Genomic DNA, 25,247 nt, shown 5'->3' on the forward strand with positions numbered 1-25,247 from the left:
ACTGCTCCAGTCCCTTCTTGGGCTCCATCCTTTCCTGTTCATCACATGCCTTCTGGTTCTTCGAAGGCCATTTACTTAGTGAATGTGGACTCTGTGCTAGACTCAGGCTCTTTTCTCCGGAGGCTCTCCAGCTGGCAGTGACTGTCTGGTACACACTACATACAGTTCTAGTCATTAGGCTTGTTGTGGCCACTTGATGCAGAGTCCCCCACAATATCCTCTCCTGTGCCTTACTATCAAGCTCTTTAGCCACTAACCTCTGTTCCTCCTCTTCTGATATAGAAATAGATCCCTCTCCCTTGTCTTTGAGGGCTGGCGAGATGGGCAGGAAGGGAACATGTGTGTGAAGAGGAAACAGAGATAAAAAAAGGAAATAGATCTTGGGAGACAGAAGCTCCCATTCCAGGGCTGGCTCTACCTCCTGCCAAGGAGTCTCCATGCTGTCTGTCCTCCCTCCCCTGGACCAGGCCCACACTGCCCCTCCTCCCTCCTCTCCCTCCTCTTCCCTCCTGGTCACTGGCAGACGGTTATTGATGGAGACACAGGCTACTGAAATGAATAGCGGTCAGAGGCCCTGTGACGTCGTCCCTCGTGCTGCCGCCTGCCTCTCCCAGGGGCGTCTTTCCTCCTGTTCCCTTGTCCCCTTGTTGGCCTTGTCTTCTGCCTGCTACAGAGAGGCAGCTAGCGCCTCAGCTGCATGCAGGCGAGCCAGCTAGGGACAAGGTCAGGGGTAGGTTTGGAGAGAAAGAGGAAGTAAGAAAAGGAGAAGCAGGAAGTGACCATACTGTTTTCACAGCCCAGAATAATAAAGTACAGTTTCCAGAAGGGGAATCTGTTGCTTTGGTCCAGCTCTCAGGATTCTCTTCCAGTGTTTTTTTTTTTTTTTTTTTTTTTTTTTTTTTTTTGAGAAACCCCAGAGCTCTGCCATGTACCCGAGTCCTTTAGGAACCCCCTCTCAGGACAGTGACCTTCCCCTGCCATTTCCATCTCTGAATTCACTGCCTGCCCATAGTTCTTCCCTTGCTCACTCCCTGGCTCCTGTACCCTTTCTCATCTTAGTGAGGCATGTTCTATCTTAGATCCTTTTTCTACAGTGACTGCTTCCTCACAGCGCCCCTTCTACCAGCCTGGCCCGCTTCCTCCTGCACTTCCTTCAAGCATCTGTCAGATGTGATCTCCTCCATCACTTCTTCAGCCCGGCTACTCACCACCACCATCCCAACCTCCAGCACAGTCATCTCCCCTGACCTTTTGCCCTATTTCCTTTCCTATTTGTCACCCAGTACTCCCTGACATTAATATCTATTTGCTCATTGATTGGCAATCTCCTAGTGCTCAGATGAGGGCAGGAACCCCATCTGGTTCTGTGTCCGCTTACTTCTCTTTGCTCAGAACAGGGCAGAGGTGCCTTACTTATTGAGAGCACTGAAGCCCAAACACCTTGGCTAACTTGTTGGAGGGCCATAGGCAGTAGTGATGGAGGGGTTGCAGAGACGTGTTCAGAAGCTGTCAAGAGCTACCTTAGGCCCCACGGATGATATAACGTGCTGGACTTCCTTTGTAGTGGCAGAGTCTGAGGTTGCTTTGAGGGAGAGCGGGTGGGTCACTGCAGGTTGCTTTTTCCTTCCTGTAGGCTCCCAAATCTGGCCTGACAGTACACTCATATCCGTCTTCTGGAATTCCTTGAAAAAGCTAATCCACAGTTTGTTCAGAAGAGCCCTGTACCAGCCACAGGTCACTCAGGGCTTCTTCTTCTTTTTTTTTTTCCTGAACCACAGGTTCCTTATCTATCTTATATCTAACCTGGGGGCAGTAATCCCTCTTAGAAGCTTGTAGGGAGATCTGCTAACCAGTGGTTGTTAACCAAAGCTGAATGCAGGCCTTGTGAGACTTGCTGCAGATACGTGTTCCGTCTTGTGATGTAGGAAGTACGGAAGGGCAGAGCACGTTCCTTCATCCCCTGCCCCATCACTCTACCTCATTGTGAGGAAGGTCCAGCGCTACACGGAAGCCTCTGGTCCTTCTCTAGCCATCTCCCGGCAGTTGGATTTGGACTTCCCTTTGCAGCAGGAGAGATTAGTGTGCTCATTCAAGGCTTTTTGAGGAAGACAGATACGGATAAGCTGCTCTTAATGCCAAATCCAGACCGCAAGGAAGGACTAGCTTGTGCCCTGGCTGAGATGAGAGCAGAGCCCTAGGGATGGCAGCTTTGGTAGAGAGGAGGCTAGAGGAGGAGAGCTTGCCCTCACAGGATACTCTACATAACCATGGGTTTAGGGTGGAGGCCAAGGTGGGATCCTAGGAGCCAAGCCTTATCAGACACTGGCACAGTTCACCTATTTCGGAACGGAGCAGAGGTACTCGTAGCTTCCACCTGAGCAGCTAGCTGTTACAGCCCATTGTTCACTGCTCCACCTTGGGTTTCTGAGCTGTGAAGCTGGGATGGCTTGGAGGATGTACTTTTCAGTCTCAGCCTGGCAGCTACTAAGTCAGCCAAACCCACTGTCTTAGAATGCATAGTGGATCCTTCAGAGCGATCTCTGCAGAGGCCGTTTGTGAATTCACAGTGTGGGTGGCAAGCAGATCCTGTTGTGGAGTAGCTATAACTGCACACGATGTGTGGGTCTAGTCACAGGGCTTCCTTTGGGGACCTTAAAGGTTCTGAGAAGGGTGTGTCCTTGCTGTTATGGGACCTGTGACATAAAGGTTCCTCCTGGCTTTCAGGCCCAGTCATCCTCTCCAAGTTCTAATCCTACAAGCGTATGGTCTGGTGCTCGTGCTTTGAGAGGAGAGGGCCATAGTCCATTGTGGCTGTTAGGAGTAGGGGGAAAAGGAAACAAAACTGAAAACTAAAAAAAAATGTCACCAAGGCAAGGCAAGAGCACTTCTATTTTAAAACTGAATACTCTACAGTAGCTAAAAAGGTAAAACGATCCTTAATGTACCAACACAGAAAGCAGCGTCATCAGAGAGGAGAAACAAATTGTATGCTAATGGATGCCATGGATACACATCAGAGGCATATCCCACTCCTTCCGTCTGTACTCTTGTCTGTATTTACAGGCAAAGTTGCAAGGAGCTGAACGCAGGAGCATGAGGTGCTGATGGGGCATGCATCCCTGTGGTGATTCTACACTTTTTGTTTGGTTTGACACATTTAGACTCAGACTGTATTCACAGATCACTTGCATAATTAACTTTCAAAAAAAAAAAGCCCAATCTGTGTGAGAAGAAGAGAACGGAGTGAAAGTGGGGTAGATGAGTGTAAGTAACACGGAATGCAGGACCCACAGCCTGTGCTGAAGAGACAGACAGATTGTCAGGCGTCAGCTTTATTGCAAACACAGCCTGAGGACAATCCTCTGGTAATGGGGCAGATACCCTGCTACATCAACGTCTCTTTTATGCTGGGACTGGACAGTGCAGGTCTGAGCTTTGGAGCAATTTCTCTGCCTGGCAAGCTATAAGTGTAAATAAGTTTGGTTCAGAGATCTGAGTAAGAGGGGTTGGTGTTTGGGGAATGGAGTCCAGAATAGGAGAGCCAGTTCCTCTGAGAGTGTTGCCAGACTCTCTGGTCTCTTGAGATCTTCTCAGGTGTATGGCCTGAAGTAAGAAACTACTACTCAAGTGGCCCAGGGAATCTTTGAGTGAGCCATGACATCACCCCAAGCTCTCATCTTTCTACCCTTTTCCACCAGCTCCTTGCTGATCTTCTGGCCTTCAAGGGCCCCCACACTCTCTCTTCTCTCTGCAGTTAAAGCATTGGACTGAGCAGAATAGAGCCCCAGTCTGTCAGAGAGAAAAGGAACTTTGGAAACCATCTGGCCGAGAGTGTGGACAGAGAAATAACATACTGGGAGAGAAACTGATGACCTAGGCTCCTCCTCTTCCTCACAGCTGGAGGTGGCCCTCCTCTGTTGGCACACCCTGACCTGCCTGTGCTCTGGCACTCTGCTAGCCTGGGATTGCTTGTCTTTATATAGCCACCTAACCTTTTCAGGCTGCCCGTTTCTATTTACTCACCCTTCCATTTGCCAATTTAATGTCTTGTGTCTTTGAACAGACTGCCATCCTGTGAGAGTGGAGACACCATCTTTATATCTCTCAGATTAGGTGGAAGGCTGAGAGACCAAAAGCATAAAAAGAAAAAAAAAGAGGGGCAAGAGACCCATGACTGAAGCCGGAAGAGAGATGGGGAACCTTGGGACATAAACACAGGAAGAAAGGAAGGAATAAAACAACATAGCCCAGGTACAAGAATCCAGCTGGGAAGAGATAGGCAGAATGGGGGTGTCGAGGCATGGGCAGGAGAAGTTGTGGGTAAGGGTGTCTACCTTTCTCTAGCAGAGCAGCCTACTACCCACCATGAGCTAAGGGGCATTGGTGGTGCCTGGAAAAGTGGGTGGAGCCTTCTTCCACGTGGGGGAAAACCACAGTGCAGCAGAATTAATTGTACCGAGATGATGGCAGTAATTTACAAAGCCCCCGTGAGCCGGGATAAAAGGCCCTTGTCATTGTGAAGTGAAGGAAGAACAATTTCCTGCCCAACTCGAACAGGGCTGAAGCCTGGGGTGTAATCATCACGGAAGGAAAGGCTCCCGATGTGATGGGCTCCCCTTCCTCCCCCCGCAACCAGGCCTCGGCTTCCTACTAATTGAATTACAGAATTAGTCAGAGGAAGGTGGCCTTAGAATAGGAAGATCTAGACTTTAATAAAACATCAGGTCTTTCAGGCCCTGGAATCAGCTGGTTTGGAGGAAGTAGGAGAGAACTGGGAGGGGGGGAGATCAGAAGAACACGGGGTCTCAGGGGACTGACCAGTCTGACCCAAGGGATGAAGTGAGAAGTGAAAGGAGAAACAGAGGATTCAGGAAGAGGATTCGGGGCTGCAAATGCATCACCTGGTTTTGCAAGCACATTAACAAAAGGCTTTTTCATGCAAAGCAGGGCATGTTGAAGCATACTGGCCCTGTGTACCCACAGGGTGTGCTGTTCCAGGAGGCTCTGTCTCCGGTCTGGATCTATTGGGCCTGCCGTGAAGCCTGAAACTCCATCCTCAGACCACCACCAACCCAGTCCCAGAATGCTCCTGAATTTCCCCTTGGGATTTAATAGCAATGTAGATCTGTGCTGAGAAGTGATATTCATATTATAGGTGGACAAAGCGAAGAAGAAAACGTCAGAAAGTTTCCCCAGAGAGGTTACTGGCCTTCTGGGGCCACATTTTTCTACTATCTCCCCATGTTCTGGGTCCTACACCCTTCCCCTACCTGCCGGTCTGTCCTAAACCTGTACCTCCTTCCAGAGCCATCTCTTGGGTGCTGGTCCAACCCACCTGCCTTTCATAAGGTGCAGACTTCCACGTAGCTTTACCTTGAACACCGTTCATGCTCTGCACTAGGAGTGAGCTGCTCTGCACTAAGAAAGGGCCCAGAAATCAGGGGAGTGAGCAGGAAAAAGTGAGTCACAAGCACTACTCCACTTACCTTTCCACCCACCCACTGTGCCATCTTCTTAAGATCCCTTCTGATAGCTCCTAGGACATACATAACTCTTTCCATGGGTACGATCTGACCCTCTCCTTCTTTGCTTCTATGTTCCATCCCAATAGTTCCTGTAATTCTTCCTTTTCCAAGTTTTTTTCAAAAACACAAAACAAAAAACAACAACAACAACAACAAACCCAGACATTCCCTGGCTACAGATAACATCTGACTTCTGGTTTCTCCACAGCCTCAGTAGATTTGGAACATCTATCTTCCCTCTGCTCCCTGCCTCACAACTCCCTCCCCCAGAGCCTCATGTCTTTCCACAGGTGAAACAGCATCTTTCCTCCAAAAACCTTTTCCTGACTCCACCAGTCTCACATCTATCAGAGTCCCGGGTATTACCTATCTCATTTGTCAGTTAGACTGTGAGTCTTTGCCTATCTCATATTTATGTGTCCGCCCACAATGGGGATGCCCTATTATAGGAGCTGCTTACAGGGGCTGGGGGTTTCTCTACCCAGGGCCAGACAGTTTACAATGTAGAAGACATCACTCAATCCTAGTCTTTTGGGGGTTGGTCAGAGTGTAGTAAGGTAGCAATGACTGGCTGAAGGCGAGAAGGGGTTAGATGGGGTAGGGCAGGATGTATGAGAGAGTAAGCTAGTGGTGGAGCCATCCATCTTCCTCTGAGGAGGCAGCCTTGGGATGAGGACCAGGCAATCAGCCTCTGCTTTAGCCGGGCTCAGCTCTGCTCTCTTGGAGTCTCCTTTCAAAATCAGAAGTTCCAGAGACTAAGGTCCATGCAAGATCATGGCCAAGTTTCTGCAAAATTAAACTGTACTGCACACAGTAAGAGGAGAATGGGCTTCCCTGGAACTCTAAGTTTATTCCCTCCTTTTCTTAGTCCTTCCTACCATGGCTGTCCTCAAGACAGAGATGGCCCGGTGCTGGGGTGACCCAGATTCCTTGACCTAAACTGAGATTCTCAGGGAAACAGGACCCACCTCCTCCTTTCCTTCTTGCTGAGACACCACAGTGGCTCTGAATGAGGAGCTACAGACCTCAGATCAGCCTGTGGGTCCTTTGCCAAGTTAATCTCCTTGCTAGTTGTGCTCATTTACACCCTAAACACCAGAGACGTACATGTCTTGTGTTTTACAGCACTGGGACAAGGAACAAAACGTGGACATGACATATTGACAGTCTCACCTCCTCAGTTCTTGGCCAGGGCTGATGACCCAGAGGACAAAGGGAGTAGGGGTGCAATAGCCTAGCCTTTCTTACTGAGACCTGTGGAGAAACTTGTGTGCTCATTTGACCACACCGTAGCCTTTGTTTCCACAACCTCAGGCCCGTTTCTGTGTCCTTGCTCTAGTCTGACGCTCCTCAGAGTCCTCAGAAAAGCACAAGGTGTTCCCACTCATGAATTGGCTATTATATGGCAAATGCTGTCATATCCAGCATCCGATCATTCATGTACCATTGAGAAGATGTGGGGTGCCATCAGACTCTCACAACTCTGATGTAGTCTGGGAGAGGCACCAGACATGGCTGGCAGAATGGAAGACACCCAACATCTATCATGGGCTAATTCGGGACTCAGTTCCTACCACCCACCCCAGGGATGTTGGAGATGTCTGAGGAACAATATGACTATGGTAGGTACTCAGATAGACACCTGAATTCCTATATAAAAGTATTCTCCCTTTCCACTTCCCACCCATATCCTTCCCTCGAGAGAAGGGGCTCAGGGATGACCTTGTTCTTCCTGCAGGGATACAGGTGGTGTATCAGCTAAGGTGGTGCCTGTCTTCTCTTCCCCCTAGGTCCTCTTACTCACCAGTGTTCTTCCACAGAGGCCATTAGTAGGGCATCAGGGTTGAACTCTAAATGCCTTCGGAACGTCTACTCACACCAGGGCCAGGGAGAGTTCTCTGCTAGATTCTAGACACCAAACGTGCTTCCTTCTGATTAGCGTGGAGGGTAATTTAGGTCCTCCTGCTTGAGAGTCCATGGGCCTTCTATAGGCGATGGGTAGCAGGTAGATCTCTGAGCAAATCAAGGTCATCTTAACTGGCACAGGGAAAGAAACTACCTCTGTTTCTCCACCCACCTTGGGTATCTACTTTTTCTTCTGTCTGGGTGGAACTTGGTAGCTTCACACATAGCCTAGTTCTTGTCTGACATGCTGAACTCAATGAATGGGAAAGATGAGGTGCCTCATCTGAGCCTGTGGTGGCCATAGGGCCATTTTGTGTGAGAGTCTTAAGCTTGAAGGGGCAGCTCAGTACATACTTTCTATTTTATGTAGGGATATTCTTGCTGGAGCTCTACGTGATGGTTACTAGAAGCAGAGGTGGGGATCATTTCCCTAGGAGAATACCTACACTGAGGAAGCTGGAGGGAGGAGGGAATTTTATACCTTAGATGCTCCTGATGCTGTTACCACATTAGCAAGTTTGAAACTCTTTGAATGCACCGCAAAGACTGATCTTGGCCCCCGAGGTGCCGTGTTTGTTAAGGAAAAGATGGACAAGCTTAACTGACTCTTTTCTCCCACTAAAGGAGAATAGGTCACAGCAGCAAGGCAGTGGAGTTACAAATCCCTCAAGGGGCAGAGACTCTTCTTCAGTAATACTGCTAAGGTCATCTTTCCAACAACATGGCCCATGTCACTCTTGGGACTTGGCTTTCACACCTCTGCTCCAGGGAAGACTTCCTTGATCCGGAATCATTTAAAAAATAACTGCATATATGCCTGATACCCATGGGGGTCAGAGAAGGACATGGGATTCCCTGGGACTAAAGTTACAAATGCTTGTGACCTGCCATATAGATAGATTCTGGGAGTTGAACCTAGGTTCTCTTGAAGAACAGTCGGTATACATAATCACTGAGCTAGTTCCCCAGTTCTTGCTCCTGGGTCCTTAACCAGATCTTCCCAATCAAAAGATCTCCCCTAAACTTGCAGCCCCTCCATGCAACGCTCATGTTCCTAGCTCCTGTTGCTTCACCATTGAACAAGTCCCTCCTTCCAGGTTCAAATACTCAAAAATGTATGTGGTTGAGTGGCTTTTTGCTGTTGTAATCTGTGGAAATCACATCCCTCCAGTAAGACCACAGCTGATGGGCTGGGCTTTAATTGGATTGAACTGATCAGAACCAGGAAGGGAGGTTGCAGTGGAGCTGAGCCTGCAGGGCCTTGGAACTGCCCAGGGAGGGAAGCTCACCTCAACTCTCTTCTTTGGCTTCCTTTTAACAAGGGGTTAGTCACTGAAAGAACAAAACAAGCTGTGTGTGTGTGTGTGTGTGTGTGTCTATGTGACTAATACATGTATGTCTCTGTGTGCCTCTTTCTCTCTATGTGCCCTTGTGTATAAGTCTGTGTGCCTTGCCTCTTCCCCCTGTGTGCATGTGTGTATGTCTGCATGCTCATGCACATGCTCATGCATGTGTGATGCATCTGCACAACACCAAAAATTACAACCTCAGCATCTAAGACAGGCTATTTTGAAAAAACCAATAGCCAAGAGTCACCCTATTACAGGATCAATGTTTGGTAAATGCAACGTGTTTTTTTTTTTTTTTTTTTTAAAGAAGAAAAACAATTTCCCTCAGTCCTGGCAGGGCACAGCTCTCTGCTGAGGGCAGCTTTTCCCCTTACTTTCAGTTATTTAAACCATTCTTCTGACTTGATTTTGATTTTCACCCAGTGTCAATTAGACGAGTTCAACCACAGGCATTTAGTGATACTTAACCCAAGGGCTGCAATGGGAGGGGGGTGGTAGGTCTGCACCTTCCCACCCCAGGGCCTTAGAGGGACCAGTCACATTTCAGAGAGGCATGAGTTCTGGACTCTTGCTAGAGCTTCTCTGCTTCATCCACAAATTGCTGACCCACAGGGTGCATTGAGCATGCTAGCAAGTGGGGAGGAGAAACAGAGCCCAGCACTTAGCTCTTCTTACTCCTCCACCCAATGCTCACAAAGCCAAGAGAAGGCAGAAGAAGACTGAGCTGACAAATCAGCTGACTGTATAAAAGACCCAGGAAGCCATGTGACTAGGAGGAGGGTTGACACTTTTGGATGGGTGACACCATGCTCTATTCACCTCCCAGCCATTTATTGTTCATCCACAACTTTTCAGATGATGGGAAATGTACTCACTGTTTAAAGGAGTCCCTAGATGACATGAGCAAGTCAGCTGATGAGTGTATGACAAATATACCCTATGAGTCAAGGCTTGTATAGGGCCCTTAGGTGGTAAGGACATCAGTGAACACGCCCTGATATTCAATAATATGTTGGGTTTTGTGCTAAGTGCTTTACATGCACTGACAAATCCACCCAACTTTATAAATAGAGCTACCACAGGAAACTGAAGCAGCAAGGTCTGTGGCTCCCCATAGCAGTGTCCTGAATGCTACCTGGCCCCTGCAACCTTGCTGAAGTAGTTGCTCAAATCTGCCTAGGTCAGAGTCTTCATTCCCAGCTACAGCAGCCTTGAGGGAAGTGTTAGGGAAAAGGCTGTTCGCGTACAAAGGCAGAGCAGGTGAGTTGAGTTTGGATCCCTTGGAATAAATTAGGTCAGTCCTGAGAAACTTCCTGCAGAAACCTGCAGCTTTCTTCATTTGTGTTCACCATCTTTTCTCTTTTCTTTCCTTCCCTTCCTCATCTCCTCTTTTCTTTTCTCTGTTCCTCCTTCTTGTTATTCCTTATTCCTTTCAATTCTTCCTTGCTATCTTCTCTCTGTCTCTGTCTCTCTCTGTCTCTCTCTGTCTGTCTCTGTCTCTGTCTCTCTCTCTCTCTGGGTCTCACAATTTGAATCCCATATTGTCTCTTGTACACTGCTCACTGCTCTCCTGACTACATCAGGCAGTTTTTCCAATCCTCAGACTTAGCACAGACCTTTAGATTCCTATGAACAGACAGATGAGGACTCTGGAAAACTACCCAATCCTCACCTCCTAACTATCTCTATCCCTAGGACATGTGGAATCATGGAAAGGGCGTCAAGCTTTGCATAATAGGTCAAGTTCTGACAGTTGCTTCTGTCTTGTTTTAGGAGCCTATGAGTAGCTTATGTAACAGGCAATAATGATGCTTACCTGCTGGGTCTTAGGTGAGAAGAGCCCCTAGGATCCATTGAATTGGGGAGGGTATTGATATTGCTGTTATTGTCAGTAGTGATGGCTGTGATATGATGTTTGGCATTCCCCGTGGTGTGAAAAATGACTTTAGCCTTTAGACTGTCTGCTACTGTCTGTTTCTCTTCATTGGACCTGCACATGTCACTTGTGCACGCACCTGTACTCATCTATGCCCCCAGAGCAGCAGCCCCGCCTGTCTTTCTGCATAGCCAGCTTGTGGTGCAGCTCAGAGTGATCTTGGTTTGCATTGAGATTCTCAGATGCAAGTTTGTTTTGTTTACCTCATGCATCTAATATGCTAATGACAGGAGGTTGTAATGAGCTGGCAGGGACCAGGGTGACAAGGAGCTAGAGCTTCATACTTCCCCACAGAGGCAGTGTGATGTCAATTGTTTCTTTTGTGAGAGGAAATTTTAAGACCTGGGAAGGTGGGCTGGGAGGGAAGGAGAGAGCAAAGTGGGAGTGCTTCAGGCAATGTTTGGAGGAGTTGGATCTCCACCTCAGGAGTGGTACAGGATTTCTGGCAGCCTTGGTAAAGGATGTCTGGGTAGATCCAGGGGGTGGCTATGGGAGAGCAGGAGGAACAGATGTCAGCTAGGAAGGAATCTGGTGAAGTCTAGGCACTACATCCACATACCTGTTGAGTTCTCAAGAGACCTCTATGAACTCCGTGACTGGGGACCCAGCCCCATGTCCCATGGACACTTATCCACTGTGCCTCTGTTACATGGCAGAAACTTGGGTGAGGAGTAGACAATCGTTTACAAGAGAATGGGGTATGGAGGCCCTGAGTAAGTGCTTGATGGGTGAATTATAGCCCTCAATGTGTCAAAGAATCTTTATAGATCTTAGTTTCCTTTTCTGTAGAATGAGTTTGATTAAATTGCTGCTCAGGAGTTCATGTCTTTAGAGCCAATGAATGAGTGAGTGAGTGAGGATGAGGAAGGAACAGAAAGTATGCACTTCTCTTTTGTAGACGAGGGAAAGGACATGTGTGCAGGTCAAGGCTCAGCAACCACTCCAACACAATGGAATAACTACAGATCAGATCCACTGCTGTCCTTGGAGATGAATGGAGAGTACCAAGAAGCAGGAGAGCTCAAGGCGGCTTGAACCCTGAGCAGGAGGAGCAAATTCCCATAAGCAGCAGGAGAGGTCTCCAATTGCGTAGGCAGAAGACTATGTGTGCATCAGCAGATGGGAGAATAGCTCCATGGCTTGCCACCAGGTGGAAGGCAACAGAGGAATAAAAGCATGTGTGGACATATGGCTGCATCCAGCCAGGCCTTCTGCCCTTTCTGGGTAGATAGCGAGTAGTGACTTGAGTGACAGGTCTGGGGTGCTCATGTGTTCATAGACGTGTGTAGGGCTACATGCTAGAGATGACTGGGAGGATGGGAAGGATTAGGACAGGGAAGAGGTTTTGCAGTACCCTGAATCATTGAGTTGCGCCAGTCAAAAACACCCATAGGCCTTTGGTTTTTTGCCATCCAAAGGGTGTGGCTCTCCCAGCTGCCCTACTTCTTTCTCATTTGATCTATCTTTTCTCTTGGCTGTCTAATACACTTTACTTCATCTTGGCTGAGTGATCAGATCTCCTGATCTGGAAAGCAAACTGGAAGGCTCAGGAAAGCAAGGGAAGGGTGGAAGAGAGGCATGTCTTCTAGCCCTTTCTCCCTGGACTTTCTGCTAATGGGTGCTGTATGTCATAACCCAGGCTGACTACATGGAGTCCATCTCTAGTTTCTCACAACCTTGAGGCATCAAACTGACTTCAGTGATGTCTGACTGACAGGTGAAGCCAGTGGTTTAGGGTTGCAGGACATGAAGGTTGGGGTTGGTGGTGAAGATAGGCCTTGTGAACAGACTCAAGGCTGAAGGTAGAAACTTGGGTAAGAGGTCAGGATGTGGTCTTCTCTCAAGGTCTTGATATCTCAGACTCTGGCCTATCACCTAAGGAGCAGGTTGTTCTGTGGACACGCCACCAACTGAAGGTAGGGGGAAAGAATCAAAGCCCAGAATTTAATTCTACTTTTTTTTTCTGGTGGCTACATGGGACCGGATAGAGCATCTAACCCCGAGACCTGCTATTAATTCCTCCTGTAAATGCTCAGGAGCTAATGTTTGCCCCACTCTGCTCTGGCGGTGGGAAGAGAGGGAGAAGTTCAGAGAAATGAAGCTCAGGGTGTGGCTGTGAAGAGAAGCGACACTGAAGGAGGCCATGGCATACACACAACTCTTGGTGGGTGATCATGTCTCAGCTACAGGTGCCCAGAGCAAGAAAGGACAGAGGAGGGTGTCAGGGGAGATTTTCTGGAGGCAGAAGTGCCACCTGAACCCTTAATGGAGAGAGGAAGGAGGAATGGCTGAGCACTCAGGAGGACAAAGTTAGCAGGGAAGTATAGGGAATGACTTTAGACATTCAGTCCTCTGCTTGGAGCTTGGAGCCAGCTCCCCTACCCCCCCCCTACCCCTTCTTCTCTGGTCCCTTTCCTTTCTGCCCCCCTCTCTTTTTTTGTCCTTTTTTCTCTTACCAAGGTTCTGTTCTGGGGCAAAGAGCAAGGTGCATTAAGAAGGAAAAAAGCTCCAGGGGGTGAAGCAAGAAGCTGTTGAGGAGCTGTAGAGACCATGTGTTGTGCATTGGTCTCTGCATCTCAGGCTGCCTCTGCCTCCACGGCCAGTTCCCCCATGAACCTTCAGCCACCAAGCCGCCCATTTTTCTTTCTTTTTCTTTTTTTTTTTTTTTTTTTTTTTTTTGTCTGCAGGTCTATATATAGATGGAGAGGCACACTCTGGAACTGCATTTGATGTAGCCCTCTGGACTCCAGCTAACTTTTGGGGAGTAGTTTTCTTGGGAGCCTGCCAGTCCAATTCCTCCCTCGTGAACACTAATTACCGCACAGACCTTCTCCATGAAATCGGTGCTGAAGCCATTTCCATCCAGGCGGCTCTCCAAGACGAAATTTTTCTACTGGGAACCGACAGCCGCAAATAAACCTACCATCTACTTAGCAACGGAGAGCAAGAGCTGGCGGGAGGTGGGGAGGGAGGAGGTGCTGGGAGAGTGGGAGGGAAGGGGAAGGGGAAGGGAGGGAGAGAAGGGAGGCTCGCCTGCTCCCTCCTGTTCTTTATTTTTCAGGAAGGATGCAATCATCTTCCCAGGAAGGTGGTACAGAGTACATTATAAGACAGTGTGTGGCTCAGGATGGGGGTTCAGTGACCCACAAGGCCATTTCCTTTTCCTGGTTGCTTGAGCTTGGCCAGAAGTCTTCCTGGTTTTGCTGGAAAACTGAGACAGCTCCTTGTTCAGTCTGGGTTTTCTTCTCTCCTTCTACTATCTAGCCTTTGTCATGGCCTTTCAGGTCTGATCCATCCCTTGCTCTCTCTGTCTAGACAAAATATGCTCTTAATCTTTTCATATGTCTGGACAGGTCATTCACCAGCCACCTATGCTGGGCAGCAGTCCCTGAACTATCCATTCTGAGCACAGGGAGATGCAGCTCTCCTGATTTGCAGAGTATGAGCCTGGGGGTCACAGAGGTAACAAGGAATGTTCCTGACAACTTGTGAGTAAGAGATAGCAGAGCTGGGCTTTGAAAACGTGGGTCCATGTCCAGTAGTTGCTAGAAGACTGTAGCTCAGTCCCTTTTTTTCACCTGCCACCTATCAACAGCCTTTTAACTACTCCCTGAAAGTTAGCTGGAGTCCAGGGGGCTGCATCAAATTCAGTTCCAGAGCATGCCGCTCCATCTATACATGAGCTTCTCATCACTCAGGATGGGACACTTTGGGGGCTAGGGGATGGGCACCTTCCAAGAGATCAACTCTTCTCATCGAATGACATCCATTTAGCTATCACCAGATCTACCACTAGCTTTCATGGTTGATTTTCTTTTTTTCCACTTAGCTTGATTTAGAATCCCCTGGGAAACACACCTCTGGGTGAGTCTGCAGGGATGTTTCTGGAGTTTTAATGGAGGAGGAAATCGGGTACGACTAAGCCATGGGTTAGGGTCCTGGGCTGCATACAAATGGGAAAATAAGAAAGCAGTTGGGCATTAGTGCTCATTTCTCTGCTTCTTGATTGCAGATGCGGAAAGACCAGCTGCCTTACTGTCCTGCCACCACAGCTTGGCCTGACATACAGTCTTCCCCGTGATGGGCCACACCCTCAAATAATGGGAGCTCTTTAGGGAGCTCTTGCCAGGTGTTTTGTCACAAAGTAGTGAAATTAAGTAATATACTAACTTAAGTCTGAATGGCTTCACTTGGCTGAGTTCTATAGGCCTAGAGACCTAGACAAACCGGAGGTACCTGGAAGTTGTCTGTGCTCCACAAATACTTTCTTAAGCAACTCTTACAGTGTCTGATTTTACCTTTTTATTTAAAACAATCATAGTAGCCACTGGGACTTCCTAGATGAGAGACTGGCAGTGGGTGCATCTGTCCTGACTAGAGTTCATATAGAGAAGGATCTTGAGGACCACAGCCTCAGAGGGGTGACTGTAGGAACTAAGTTTTCCCTGCCTCATGTAAGTATCTTCTTCCATGAGGCATCTTTCTCAAGGAATATCTGTGCTCTGCTGGCCAGCGGGAGGCAGTGCCATGCGATAAATGAGAATCAAGCATTCGACAGTCTTGGCTTCTGTTCTGGGCTGTTCTAATTCCTGGCTATGTGTTATCAGGAAAGTCCTTTAACGTCTCTCTGAGCCCTGCTCTCCAAATCGAGCAAAGATATTTGTGGTATTTATTGTCACAGGTCTATTGTGATGCATATGGTACTCCCAGTACAACGCCAAGACATGAATGTGTCTCTTTTTGCTGTGCCATAGAGCAAAGGCATCCTCTGGAGTGCACACCTCCCACCCCAAAGAGCTGCAACCAGATAAGTATGACCCGAGGGACAGGAGGGTGGTCACTTTCTCCCATGGGCGGATCCCCTTCCGGAGTAGTAGGTTAGTGGCCGAGCATGTCTACGTGAAACCTCAGGCCACATTTGCTTCTCACCCGCCCTCTCCACTCCAGCACCATACTCCTGTTCTTCGGGTGTTCTCTGATCCTTCCTTTAGGCAGGCAGCAGAACAGAGAAACAAATCAAAGTTGCCTTCATGTCTTGAAGGCTGTGGTGCTCCCTCAAAGTGATCCCTTGCTTCCCATTACCCACCCCAATAACTCTTGTATATGGAGTGTGAAATAATTAATGGTGGCAAAAATAATTCAGGAAACAAGAAGAAACTAATTGTGTAGGCTTGTTTTGGGAGAACACAGCTGAACAAAAAAAATATCTCACTGTGTGGTAAGAGGTGGACAGGCATCCCGGGTCCCTGCAGGCCAAAGCCAGAGGTGGGGTGGCTGGCTAAAAGGTTCTCTAGGATGCTTTCTACACCTCTTCTCTCTAACAAAGGGTGTTTATGTTGCAGCCAGGACAGGTGCCCCTCATGTGCATTGAGTGACATCTGCAAACACATTTGGCATTGTATACTCTACATTGCATTAGCCAGAAAGGCAGATGGAGAGGAAAGTCTGGTCACCTGGAGGAGACTTGTGTGGTCTTCTGGGAACTGGCTTCATCCCTGAACTTGAGCTGGAGGCAGCTGGCAGGCCTCCCACCCTCCCAGGGCTGGAAGGTTCCTCTTCCCTTTCTTGCTTGCCTGCCTTCACCACTCAGACTGCCAGTCCCAACAGACGCCCACTGAGCATCAGTCCTGTGGCTTGGGTATCAGTAAACTGTGCTGAGGTTCTTCCTGGGAAAGGGGGAGTCATCCTCAGACTCACACACTTTGTGGATCTTCTAACTTTGAGAAGTGTGCTTTGTCCTTCTATTCTACTTCCTGGGCTCTCTCTCTCTCTCTCAGCCTACACCACATTTGCCCTTCTCTTTCTAGCCAGGGAGAAGGTGCAGAGGCCCCTGTTTCCATCAGGGAAATCATGAGGCTGGAGAGACAAAATGAATAGCTAGGCTAATAGTTAATAGCTAATAGTTGTGGTCACTAGGAAGGTGGCTCAGGGGTGACTCTTGCTTACCTTAACCTGATATACAACATGTCTGACCCCTTCAGGCATCCAGTGTTGATCCTGGTAACTATCACGGTGCGCTCCTCCTTGACTGAGATCCAGACGCTCAGGAATGAGCACTGGGCACAGGGTAGTGAGAAGGCCCTGCCTGCTTTGGCCACATTCTGTTCCCTCCCTTTGTGTATGGAACATTTGTGTTTGTACAACTGGTTTATCAGGTTGGTATTTTGGGGGACAAAAATCTGTCTGCCATCTACTTAATTATATTATTATCTTGTCTATTACAACCCCCCCTCTCCCCACCTTGGATTCAAGCATTTCCGTCTCAGGCCATCATTGTAACTGTCCCTAAGGCCAAGTCCTGAGCTGTCATATCCTTATGTTTAAGCCTTCCGTGACTTTCTGTTTTCTCTAATGTCAGCACACATGCCCCTTGTGTGACATGGATCTCCAACGTCTCCTATACTCAAATCTCACTGTTAAAGAATTTCTGTCTATCTTGTCCTCTTGGGCACAAGACAACTCTTCTAGAGTCTATCTAAAGTTAAACCTCATGATCTACACCTCATTCTTGGCTGTTTGCATTGGGAATCAACGTGGCTTAGCTTGTTCTTAGGCATTCTGCTGGCTACACATTGGGTTTTGGGCACTTGGAGCTGTCCACGCATACCTAGCCTGTTGTGTGCAGCCACACTGAAGGCAGGGTAGTCTCCAGTCAGAAACCTGGGAACTTTATACCCACTCCTACTCATTCTTTGTCACAACTGTCTCCAAAGTCGATTCTTCTGCTCCTTCCTGTCCGTGTCCGCCCCCCCACCCCCATTCTTACTTGGCTCTCACCTTCACCCTTACAGCCTGTCATCCCTCCAGCTTTTTGGCCCTGTCTCCTCCTCTCCAGTTTTTGCAGGCGTCCCATCTTTCATTTCCTGTTCTGACTAAAGTCTGGTGCTATGATGCTGAGGCAGAGTAACCAGGTGAGGTTGGATCTAGGGTATATGGAGGAGACTTGTGTGGAGAGAGAGCAAGAGAAGACTGTGGCTGACAAACACCAGGGGGATGAAGAGTTGTATCTGCACCAGCAGTTTGGAGACAGCACCTTGGGTGAGCAGGGGCAGAGGCAGGTGGGATGGGGGAACAGGGCCTAAAGTGAGAGGGTGATTCCCTGGAGATTGGCTCCTATGGGCCATTTGCTGTGCTAATTGCCTGACAGCATTCCAGGGCAGGTGTCCAGGTCCATCACATACTAGGCAGCTGAGGTCCTCTGTGGAGCAGGGATGGGGTAAGATGCTTGGGAGATGAGTGTGGCGCACACTCCTACCTCCTGTTGGGCTGATGGATGGCTCCAGGTAGGCACAGATAGTGCTCGTCTGTTCTGCTGGCTGACAAATGCCACAGGTGCAGCTACAGGGGACAGAGCCAGCTGCTCCGATCACATCTTTGTATATGCAACTCAAGGTCATACTGTGAGTTCCAGCCGTCTAGGAGATGGAGGATTGAGAGCCCCTTTGCTGCCCAGTTGGTGTCATTAACTAACCACCTCTCCCTGGCTGGGAGGCAGGATGGGAGCGAGGCAGGGTCTTATTACTCTGAGCCAAGTCAGTTTAAATGCATATGCCAACAACCCAGAGCCTTAGATCTGTGCTGGGGGGAAAAATCCCGCCTCTGCTGTCTGTAGCTTGCCTCTCCTGAGGTTCCCCCCTCTGGACAGCTCATTTCTCTGCTTCTTGGGACTGGTGCTTACACTTTTCTGGCTCTGTTGAGTCTTTCCAACTGGAAGTCCCATCCTGACTGCCCCAGCATGAGACCAGCCTCCCTCCTACAGCTGGGTGGAGTCATCAAAATGGATTTCTGTTTGCCTTTCTCTAATTCATTTATGCTAAAATTAATTTAATGAAAGAATGTTCCCAGTTTTTTATCCCACCTCCTCCAATTAAGATTTTATCAGCACCTGCAGCCTCTTGTCTAGAGTAAATCTAGAAGATACCACTTTTACATGGGTGGAATGAGTATTTATTAGTCTTGAGAGCTTTGAATTCTGCAAAAAGGACCATGAAATGGAGTCTTCGAGATAGAGGTTGTCCTGGACATGTGAAAGAACCATGTGTGTTGGAGGAAAAAAAACAACCAGGAATGACTTCTGAGTTTTTGATACCTGACTGCTGGTTGACTCAGAATAAATTCCATCTGCATCTAAGCACTGCCATTTGTATAAATGAAATAAAGTCTGTTGGACATGCAACCCCTAGGCTTTGAGGGAGTGCTCCTGACACACAGAAGTCAGTAAGAGTGGAGGTATATCCTGAGTCAAGTTGGAACTCTTGAGGCAGAAATGTTAGCCTAGTAACTTAACAAACAATAAAAAGGTGTCTACTGAATTGACAAGCAACTCCACTCCAGGTATGCCCTGTAGAACTGAAGGTATGTTTCTAGACAAATATCTGTTTATGAATATTTGTAGAGATACTATTAACAGTGACCCTCAAATGGAAACATAGATTTTCCTCAGTTGATGAATGGATAAACAAGATGTGGTACCCATGTAATGGAATACTACCTACAAACAAGAGATAACAATCCTAGAGTATGTTACAACAGAGATGAACTCAGATACCTTACGTTCACTTAAGAAGCCACTCAGAGAAGCCCTCGTAGTATGTGAACCCACCTGTATAAAACAACAAGAATAGGTAATTCCATAGAGACAAAAAGGATCTGGTGGTTGCTAGGGACTGGGAGGGGATTGAACTGTTGTGTGGCTAATTCCTCTTGAATTGAAACACAGTCGTTTGAAGGCAGTACCTATAAGCAAGCTAAGGAAAATCACAGGACCAGGTAGCTCAGAAAGTTACACGACTCACGAGGCTGGTGATGAGGTTCTGTGGACAATGACCACATTGCCGGGGAGAGGAGAGTTCCCAGTGGAGCTACCTGCAAGCTGCAGAGGGGCTCAAGGATGTAGGATTCACAAATTGCTACTTATGACAGGGTTGGCTTTTTTTGGTGATGCAGCTGCTTTTGAGTCACCGATGTTGCTCACGTAAGTAACCTCAGGAAATTCCCTGGCTCACTAACCTAGGACTTGGGTGGAGTTTTTCTTTGATGTGTCATTAGTCAGGGTCTTCATCAGGGCGAATAGGCATTTGATCACATCTCCTTAGGAAGAGCCTTGACAAGGGAGCAGCTGTTTGATGGAGTAAGGGGAAGATCTTGGAACCTGAAGGAGGTGATGGTTGCATCACACAGACAGTACTGTATATCACTGTACTGCACATATGAAAATGGTTTTAAAAGCCAAGAAAAGAAAGCAATGGGAGAAATGAACGGTTAAAAGGTAGAAGCATCATTTCCCATTTTTCATGTGACCTGGAGTATTCCAGTTTCATTTTCCAGTGTATGTCAGACATACCCTCTGCTCAGCCTGAAACATGTAACTCGGGCCTGCTGATTTGACTGCTGTAGCGATGCTGCCCTCTTCCTGAGAGACTGGTTTGGGTCCCCTGTCCTGAAAGGGTTCCTTGCACCTGAATGCCTCAGCTCTGAGCTTGTTGGTTCCTCCAGAATTCCTAGGTGACTCTAGGAATTCCATGACCACAGGTATCTCTCTTGTAAGGACAGCATTGTAGGACCCACCATGCCTGCTCAAGCCTCCATGGATCCCTCAGGACCTCCTTGAGCCCCCTCATAAACTGGTTTCTGATAGCCAGCTTCAGCTTGAGAATGAGGCTGGACTTGCTGTTGGCCCTGATAAGCTTTTCTGTGTGGTCAGAAGGGATGCATGTTACATCGATTAAGCTTCTCCACTGTGTCTAGCACATCTGTGTCTCTACCCTGGTTCTTCCCCATTTAATTCTCCTCCTCTGGGCATTTCTACTTGGCTACCCACACACTGCTCTCTTCAGTATCTGGCAAAGAAGTTCAAGAATACATGTCAGCAGGGAGAGTGGGCCCAGGAATTGGACAAGGTGGCCTTCAGGTGATGATTTGTGGGACTTGGCCCATCTCAGCCTTTGGTTCCTTCCAGCTCTCCTGGAGAAACTGGCAGAACCTCGGAGTCTTTGTCCAAGGTATCACTTAATCTCTTATTACCCTACTCCTGGTCACTACCCTTCCAAGTGAAGATCCCACTGGCTTCTCTGTAAGCATGTGTTAAGTGGGTGAATGACTAGGAAATGAAAGGGGAAGATGGCCTTTGGTGGGACAGTTCACAAGCCCCTTCCTTCTCCAAGAACCCTATGTGTCTACGAAACAAGTGGTTTGTCACTCACTCATCCCTCTTCCAGCAGGTGAGCATCAGTGGCCCTTAAGCAGGCCTAGTACTGGCTTGGGTATCCACTGTGTATCGCTCAGTACAGTGTGTGTGCTGTGGATCATTGGCCACAGCAGTGTCTTGGGGTGAGGTCTGGGTCTCCCTACCTCAGTGTGCCAGCCACTGTCAACCTTAAAGTTTGCTGTATGCTACACGCTCTGCTCTCCAGACTAGGCTCAGGAACAGAGTCTCTGACTGTCCCTCTTCTCCCTATGCCCCTTCTCTAAGCTCAACTGTTTTTTTGTCTAGCATACGCATGTGGCATACTCTTGCCCCTGCTACTGGCCACACGAGTATGAATCCCCCAGAGGCTGTGTGTACTGCACTGTATCCATTTAGCAGCTAACACTATGAAAATGTCCCTGGGATAAGAAACTGGATTCTGAGGAAGATGTTGGATGCTCTTTGTTCTCTGCCCTTTCCCCTTCCTTCCTTCCTTCCTTCCTTCCTTCCTTCCTTCCTTCCTTCCTTCCTTCCTTCCTTCCTTCCTTCCTTCCTTCCTTTCCTTCCTTGTTCACTCCCTCCCTCTCTCCCTCTTCTTTTTCCCTTCTCTTTTCTCTTCTTCCTTTTTTTTTTCTGATGAGAAAACAGCTTCAGCATCCCCACCCACTTTATGGATTCTCTCCTGCTATGCTTACCCTAAGCAGGGCATCTGTCACTTTGGAAGGCACTGTTTACAGCCATCACAACCTTTCATGCACAGTCAGCAGCAACTGAGGGTGGGGATGCTGGAGGGGGCAGTGTGGCTGACTGTAGTTCATCAGGTCCAGGATTAAAACAAAAGAGCACACACACACACACACACACACACACACACACACACACACACACACAAAACCCTACACAACTCACAGAGTAATTGCTGTCTCCTTGGCAACAGGGCAGCAGTCTGGATCCCTGCTTCACCATCTTCCTGGGCTCCAAAGGCCGGGGAGGACGGGAAGAGGGGTCAGTGTGGGAGGAGGTCTAACCCTTTTAAGTTACTCCTCTCCCATCCCAGTTTCAGTCTCCTTTCTTGTTTTCTGTTGGTTTCTGTGATGCAGTTCAAAAACATCCTGAGCAATGTCGTAGGCAGAGAGCCATGTGGTGGAGTATCAAGGAACCCCTCTAAGATGACTTCCCTCCCATCACAGCCCCTCCACAGCTCCTTCACTATGGGATCGGAGGCCATTGTTTTTTTTTTCTTCCTTCTCACTCTTCCCTCCGAATTTCATCTTCTCCTCTCCATCTTCTCCTCTGACTTGATTTGTTTCCTCTTTTCCTTTTTTCTTATTTTACCGGTTCCTTTTTCCTCCCCACCCACTCTTCTTTCTTCCTTTCCTCCTCATTTTTTAAAAAAAATATTGTTTGAAAGTGAAATGTCACCCCACAAGCTCTTATGTTTTGAAGATGTGATCACCAGCTGGTGGCTCTGTTCTAGATGTTTCCAAACCTTTGAGATCTGTGGCCTAGATGGCAGAAATGTATTCCCAAGGGTGTGTAAGGAACTCAGCCGTATTCCTACATTGATGAACTCTTGTCATGCCTTCCCACCATGGCTGAAACTGTGATCCCAGACAAACCTCTCTTCCCTTTAGTTGCATCTTTGAGTTCACAGTGATGAGAAAGCAGCGGATACAGCCTTTTCCCCTCTTTCTCTTTCCTTTCCCTCTTCTTCTCTCTTCCCATTGAACACCCATCTCCTGAAGATCCCTGTATAAGGTGTTAGCCTTGGTGCCTATGGCATGCATTAGTAGTTCTCAAGGAAAGATAGGACTCCCAGAGGCTGAGAGAGGAATGACAGGGCCTCCCTGACACAGAAGACCCAAGTGCCTCTCCCCAGGTGTAGGAGGAGAAAACTCCATCTTCCACAGTATTCAGCAAACAGTGGACAAGATGCATGTAGTCCAGCAATGGACTTGAAGTATAATGATGGCCATCTCTTCTCTGCTTCAGTATCAATCCCTTTATTGTTCCTTCCATGACAATCTCTGATCTCTCCTTTTTCAGAAAGCCTTCCCTGGTATCCCATGTTGAGCATATTGAATGGCCCATCCTTTCTCTGCCTTCTGGCGTGTTCCTCTGCTTAGAATGTTATGTGTGAGGTGGGATGGTCAGGATAAGTGTGGGTGAACACTGATCTTAGGTTTGGAAAGTAGTGGGCAAATACTTGTCTCTGGATGGGCAGCAAGGTAGGCTTCCTGGAGTTGGAGACTTATTTTCCAGGAGAAAAGCTGGGACAACCAATGGATGAGCCACAGAGCAATCATAATAATCAGATTTGATTATCTGTATTCTTAGCCCTCTGCACATCCTTAAACTGAAGAAGGCTTCTTTCTCCAGTTTTATTTACTTACTGTCTCTTGAGTCTCTTCATTTCCACCACACATCTGCTCCTTGCTGATGCTGTCTCCCTGAACACCATACCGAGTACTTTCTGCTTATCCATCTTGGACCCTCAGGCTGGATTCAGCCTATGTGAAGCGCTAATGAACCTTGCCATCCCAGGTCTTGCTACAGTATGTGAGTCCTGATGACCTTTCCTGCTCTTTCCTCCTGCCTTTGATTCTTCCAGCTCATACCTCCTTCGGATGCATGCATAGTGTGTGTGTTCATGCATGCATGCATAGTGTGTACGTGTGAGTGTGTGTGTGTGTACATGCATGCATTCATGATGTGTGCATATGAGTGTGTGTGTGTATCTTCCAATAATGTGAGTGTGGAATGGGTCCTTTGGAGAAGCTTAGTGTGAGCCCATGGGTATAGGCATCTTGGTCTCAATAACCACCAAGCTACAAGACCCAGATGTTGCAGATAATCTGCTTTTTGCCTCCCCATCCTTTCAACTGAGGGGTCTTTGGCTAACAGGTGGAGATGGTGACTCTGCCACATTATCTCTCAGGATGAGAGTGCTTAGTAAGTATCAAAGTTTCCTGGAAGGCTAGCAATATTTTCTGACCTAGGCCTTGCATAATATGGCCCATCACTGGCAAACATTTATTGAGCACCTATAATATGAACAAGCAATGACATGAATGCTGATGGGGGGCTTCCCCTCCTTAAATGTGGGTTCAGTTATGGTTAATATTCATTGAGAACTTGAAAGGATTTAGAATCATCATGGAAAAACATCTATGGGAGAGTCTTTGATGGGGCTTCCAGCAAAGTTTGACTGAAGAAGGAAGACTCACCCTGAAGGTTGGTGACACCATTCTATGAGCTGAGGCTTTGGACTAAATAAAAAAGAGAAAGGGTTATACAGCAGGGCTCCTCTCTCTCTGCTTCCTGTCTGTATATGGAATGTGACCTGCAGCCACCTCACTCTCCTGCTGTCTCACACACCCATCACTATGCTTCCTCCCACCATGATGGGTTCCACCCTCCAATCATATGCCAAAATAAAGCCTTGCTTCCTTAAGTTGTTTCTTGCCATGTATTTCGTCATAGCAATAATAAAAATGATCATGCAGCCCCTGGCCATACGGAGTTACAGACTGAAGGAGCCGAGGCACAATAGATAGAACCGTGCTGGCAACCAGACAGAGGTCTAAACATCTTGGCCTTCCTTGTAGAGCTGACCCATTGACCTCCTAGTCCCAAACCCAAGGAGCCCCTAGAGGTAAACAAACAATTTAAGGGAAACAAAGGGAATTAGAATTTTAAAACCCTTCTAGCAGCAATTAAACCTGGTATATAAAATGGGTTAGGAAATTTATTTTTTTAATATACAATCTCTCCCCACCCATGAAAATCCACATATCTATTTGGCTTCAGGTTGGGGCTTTTAAAAATGGTTTTATTAAAAAATTCATTTACTTTGGGCTTTTTCAGTTCAACTTTTACTGGACCGGGTGGAAATTAAAAGGAGGATATTTTAAAAATAAATTATATAAATTACAGCTCTAATTATAAAGTAACTTTTAAAAATGTATCCAAGCATTAGCAGAGAATCTTCTTGAAAAGAAATGCCCCATTTCCCTGTTACATTGCAGGAGCACAATTTAGACACTTTGAACACATCCTCATCTGTTGCATGATGCGAGCTCTCCAGGCCCATTTGCCTGTGTCTCTTTGTGTGTGCTATTATTATTTGATAACTTTGGGCTTAAATCTGCACGAGAGCCAATTATCTCTCTTTGTCATCAGGCAGGCTTGCTGTTAGACAGTGGTTTTTATAGTACGGTAAAAGCCTGGTGAAGCTCAGAGAAGGGGAATTTGTGGCTCAAATTGCACTGAGTCTTGCCTCTACCAACGGTTTGCCTCATTTCTCCTCCAAGACCATCACGTGGCAAGTTTTGTTCCCCTGGTTT

General features: G+C 47.6%; 1 protein-coding gene across 48 annotated transcripts in view; it reads right to left on the reverse strand.

Annotated features, from left to right (window-relative positions):
• Positions 1-25,247, reverse strand: part of Celf4 (CUGBP Elav-like family member 4) — a 276,613-nt gene that overhangs the window by 200,432 nt on the left and 50,934 nt on the right. The window lies entirely within an intron of this gene.

The sequence above is a fragment of the Mus caroli genome, unplaced genomic scaffold, assembly GCF_978045245.1.
Source record: "Mus caroli unplaced genomic scaffold, Mus_caroli_1 scaffold_19, whole genome shotgun sequence".
In the NCBI taxonomy this organism is placed as follows: domain Eukaryota; kingdom Metazoa; phylum Chordata; class Mammalia; order Rodentia; family Muridae; genus Mus; species Mus caroli.